The following is a 5,672-nucleotide window of genomic DNA, read 5'->3' on the forward strand; positions in this document are numbered from 1 at the left end:
GGGTTTGTGGATCCGAAGCATCCTAATAGAGTGTGTAAGCTTGAGAAGTCCATTTATAGACTTAAGCAAGCATCTCGCAGATGGAATCTTTGCTTCGATGAGAAAGTCAAAGAGTTTGGATTTGTACGAAGCGAAGACGAGTCTTGTGTATATGTCAAAGCCAGTGGGAGTATAGTAAGCTTTCTCGTTCTATATGTCGATGACATATTACTTATAGGAAACGACATCCCGACTCTGCAGGAAGTTAAGTCCTGGCTCGGGACGTGCTTCGCTATGAAGGACCTCGGAGAAGCTTCTTACATATTAGGAATAAGGATAGTGAGAGAAAGAAGTAAGAGACTAATTGGACTTAGTCAGAACACTTACTTGGAGAAGGTACTAAAACGTTTTAATATGGAAAACTCAAAGAAGGGAGAATTACCAATACAAAGTAATGCCAAGTTGAGTAAGACTCAAAGTCCGAGTACCGAAGCTGAGATAGCATAAATGAGCCGAGTACCATACGCTTCCGCAGTTGGCTCAATCATGTACACTATGACTTGTACTCGCCCTGATGTAGCCTTCGCTTTGAGCATGGTTAGCAGATATCAAGGGAATCCTGGCAAAGCACATTGGATTGCGGTGAAAAATATCCTTAAGTACCTTCGGAGGACGAAGGAATGGTTCTTAGTCCTCGGAGGGAGTGATGACTTGAAGGTGCGAGGGTATAGTGACGCCAGTTTTCAGACTGACAGGGACAACTACCGTTCGCAGTCGGGCTGGGTCTTTACCCTAAATGGAGGAGCAGTGACATGGAAGAGTTCCAAGCAGGAAACTGTAGCTGATTCAACGTGCGAATCAGAGTACATTGCAGCGAGCGAAGCGTCGAAGGAGGCGATATGGCTAAAGAACTTCATCGGTGATCTTGGAGTCGTACCTGCCATAAAGGAGCCCATAGAGATTTTCTGTGATAACGAAGGTGCGGTTGCCTTGACCAAGGAACCGAGGGATCATGGTAGATCAAGACATATCGACAGAAAATATCACTTCGTCAGACATCGTGTAGAAGAAGGACAACTCGTAGTGAAGAGGATATCATCAGAAGATAACCCAGCAGATCCGCTTACGAAGGGACTGAGTAGGGTTAAGCACTTACAGCATGCTAGGAGTATTGGGCTGAAGGATGATATTAGCATAGATTAGATAGTATTAGAAACATGTAATAGATAAATGTAATTAACATTTGATGATTAAATAAAGGAGTTTTATTTATGAGTAATGTTACTGTCTTATGTTAATTGTTTAACTATTGTTTCACTTTGCATGTTTTGACTTCCAGAATAATTGAAATTATTAGGAATAATAGAATTGTTCAAATTGTCCACAATCGTTCATATGTTGGAAGTAGATATGAATGAAGATTGTCATGAATTGGTGTGTAGATTGTCTAAATGGTGTTAGACATAGCAAAGGGTTGCTGCAACGTTCATGAGTGCTTATGAACTAGTTTTGAGCATTGGAACAAACCCGCGCCTGCTGGAATCACCTTATGGAATAAGATATGAAAAGGGTGATCGCAAGACGATAATATCATATAGTCTTAAAACCTAGATATATGGTTTGTTATTTGTTAATTGGTTGTACATTGATAATGCGAAAACGCATCAGTAACTCGGTGTTATAAAACGCATTGTTGTGTATAGTTGGCTAATGAATAAGTAAATGCATATAAGTCGAAGTTTATCTGTAACTTTTATCTGAGAAGGTAAAAGCGATATCTCGGCCGCTCGATGATTTGATTTGACTTATGTGCCGGGCCCGGTCAGAACTGAATTGATGTGTTCGATTAAGTTCTATGTCAAATAAATCAGAGATCGAGAAACCTAAATGCTTGACTAACCATTCCATAGGATTGTCAGCATGATATCTAACAGAGGACTGTACGATCCCTTATCTAAAGGACAAGATTGATTAGATCAGAGTTTGACAGCGTCTTTGAGAGCTACGATTGCAAACCGAATTGTACTTGTATAGTTACTAGACTTATCCAAGTGGGAGACTGTTGGAATAGTGTCTAAGGCTGTAACTATATCCGGTTGTGCATGGTCCTTTTGGGTTGCCTTCACCATAGCAACTTGATAGGATGATTTAATAAGAGAGAGTAAATATTATTAATATATTATGGGAATAATATAATGAATAATATATTGTTATTTGATTAATATAAGTCATAGAATTAATTAGAATTAATTTGGTGACTTAAAGAGATTAATTAAATAAAGGGGTATAAACTGTCAATTGTTTGATAGTTAAACTTTAGACTGAAAATCCATTTGGATATGCTATGGACGGATTCTAAGAGGTTTAGGATAGCTAAAATCGTCCATTAGAGTTATCCAGGAATGGATTTGGATAGCCTTAAGAGAAGATTATCTGATAGGGACTTATCTGTAATCCTTAAGGAGTCTACAAGTATAAATAGACCCCATGGCATAGGGAATTCGTGACCTAACCTAAAGTAAGGAACCTCTGGTCGAATTCCTCCCCTCTCCTCTCTCCTAAATCATCCTCCTTGCTATTGGTGTTTGTAAGCCATCAGAGGAGTGACATTTGTGACTCTAGAAGCTCCAAGACCTCAAGATCAACAAGGAACTCAAAGGTATGATTCTAGATCTATTTCAATGTTGTTATTTAGCCTAATTAGTAATTAGAAGTCTTGGATTCAAAGCATGTTTATTAGAAAGCCTAGATCCGAGCATTAGGGTTTTTGCATGCGCACATAGGAAAGTTCTTATGGCTAAAAACCATCAGCTTACTCATCCACTTCATGGTCAAAGGCTACTTACCAATACCCATGTGATGCTTAGTCATTTACTTCGCCGTCAAAGGTATAGCTCATTATCATAACAACACGGGAAAGCATATTGCACATATAACACATAACATACAATTGGAACTCATGGTAAAATAACCAGAGGTTAAAATAGTAATGTGGGCAGTACTTCGTTTCTATAATTAACTTTCTTCGATGAAAAATCGGGAGCTTTATTGAAAACCGGGCCTTTCGAGAGTTGAACTTCAAACCAAAAAGATAAATTTTTGGGGTCTTCGGGCTCTTTGGTACGTTTTTCTGGTGTTAGGTAGTGTAACAGCCCGAAATCCAGGTTAGCTTTATAACCCTTCTATTTTGGAGATTGGCTAGTTAGTCCCTTAAAGTGAAGGATGTAATGGGTGAGTACGTTGGGCGTACTGGGGTGTACGCCGCGCGTACTCACGCGCTTAATTTGTACGCAGGTCATCCGGGTACGCTGGGCATACCCAAGGTTACGCCGGGCGTAACCGACCCAGATGCAAAACCCTAATTTGTGGCCTTGCACTATAAAAGGAACATTTAGTCCTTTGCCCTAGCCACCATACACCCTTGAGAGAGCCCTTGAAGAGCTGAGATTCGTGCTTTAGCTTGTGTGTGAGTTTTTGAGCTTGAAGTCCTTTTCAAGGTGAAGAAGGAGAAGAAGGAGCCATTGTTGGAGATAGAAGTTGAAGAACAATTGTAGATCCGAGTTCTACAGTGGTTGGAGATCCTTCCCGAGGTAAAAAGCTCAAAGCTTTCCTTGTTCATAAGTTTTGCTTGTTGGACCATTTTTAGGGTTTTTGGTTCAAAGTTGGAGACTTTATGTGCAAAGAGTCTCCATAAGCTTAAATCTGACCTTTTCTAGTGTAATATGTGTTGAGGAGTCATAAAAATCGAGTCTTGGATGTGGATCTTGTGGCATGCATGAGTTATAGTCTCATTATGGAAAGAGGAAAGGTGTTTTGCGCACAAAGTGACCTTTACAGCCATGAAAAGGCTTAAAGGTTCCAACTTTATGGTTTAAGACATATTAGAGGAGTCAGATCTGAAGTTTGGATGCAAGTCTTAACCGTTTAAGACCTAAATGTGTTGAACAAGGAAACTGGGCATTACGCCGGGTGTAATCCCAGTACGCGCCGCATAAGGGGTTGCATACCCCGTTTCTGGAATGCAAGAGTATGCCCCGCGTACAGGAGCTGGTACGCCCCGCGTACTGCTTGCTGTTGACTTTTGTTGACTTTTAGGGTTTTAGTCAACATGTGGACTATTGGGTCAGGGAGGGGTAAAAAGGTCTTTTACCCTTCTGTGGAATTTTAGAAGGAATATAGTATAGCCTTGCGAGCCGTTAATGATTTAGAATGATTATTTGATGTGATTAGGCGAGGCTAGGTCGAGGTTACGAGATTCAGAGATATCGAGCACGTGAGACTTAGACATCATACGAGGTGAGTCTTCTCACTATACTGTACCTGGAAGGGTACCTATGTGTGACCGGAAGGTCTGGTATGCTATAAGATATATGCATTGTATGATAAGTTGCATGTCTTGTATGCGTTATGTATGTTATGCTTGATAAAGGCCGGAAGGCATTATGATGTATACCTGAAGGTCAGGGAGTTATGGACCGGAAGGTCGACACGGGTGGGACCGGAAGGTTTACCGGGTCGGGACGGAAGTCCCCTGAGACACATGGACCGGAAGGTCATGGCCTGGAAGGGCGTATGTGTGTAAGTGGTATATTGGGGAACTCACTAAGCATTTATGTTGACAGTTGTTATGTTATGTGTTTCAGGTACTAGCGAGGACCGTGGGAAGGCGACGGCATGACTCGTACACATACCCGCAGACGGATTTGGATTTAGTTGATCTTGGGATTTGACATGTTTTGTATCATGACTATGTTACATTGGATTTTTATGGTTTGATTTGGATGAAATTATGTTTCTAAGAAATGAAAAATTGTTTTGAAAAATTACGTTGTTACAGGTAGGTTCGTGGGGCTTCAGGGGTTGTAAAATAGCTTAAAAGAGGTTGTAAGGTGTAAAAAGTGTGAAATTTCCAATCAAAATCGGGAGGGTTCGCACCTCCCTTTATATAGGGTGCGAAGGCTCAGATCCGGAGAGAAGGAGGGACACGCGTCGGACTTGCGAGGGCAGCACGCGTCGGATCTCGCATGAGGTGGCTCGCTTCGGACAGGCTACAGGTGGGACACACGGCGAGCTTCGGTTGGACCTCCCTTCAGACGCATGCGAAGCTTCTCAGATTTTGTGCCCAAATCTTCAAAAATTCATAACTTTTGCATACGAGCTCCGTTTTCAACGTTCTTTATATTCATGCATAGGCGAGATTATGCTCTACAACTTTCGTTTAGACTTCATCGACTAATTTTGAGTTTATTGTTAATATTATTATTTTTAACAGATCGGGACAGGAAAATCCGTTATTTTTACCGTTGTACTACTATTGACGAGACCTTTGATTCTCGTTTAGATTGTGTCGGCTAAAAAACACTCGATCTTTATTTCAAGTTTTTAGTTGTATAATGCTATACTAAAACTTAGAAAAATCATAAATTCTTCATATGATGTCAGATTTGGCCGTTCTTATTATGAAAATTATCGGTTTAACGAATACTACAACTTTTATTTAGATTACTAAAGCTGAAAAGTAGTTTATCGAAAACTCACTTTTTACGCTAAATAGTGTTTTGCCGGATTTGTCACGGATCTTCGATTAGTAATATCTTCTTCGTTATAACTCGGATTTCGATGAGGTTTTCGCCTAAATGTTTCTAACAAAATATTCTACAACTTTCAATAACATTATTTTCATTTATTTCCAA

Source organism: Lactuca sativa, chromosome 9 (assembly GCF_002870075.4).
Source record: "Lactuca sativa cultivar Salinas chromosome 9, Lsat_Salinas_v11, whole genome shotgun sequence".
NCBI lineage: Eukaryota > Viridiplantae > Streptophyta > Magnoliopsida > Asterales > Asteraceae > Lactuca > Lactuca sativa.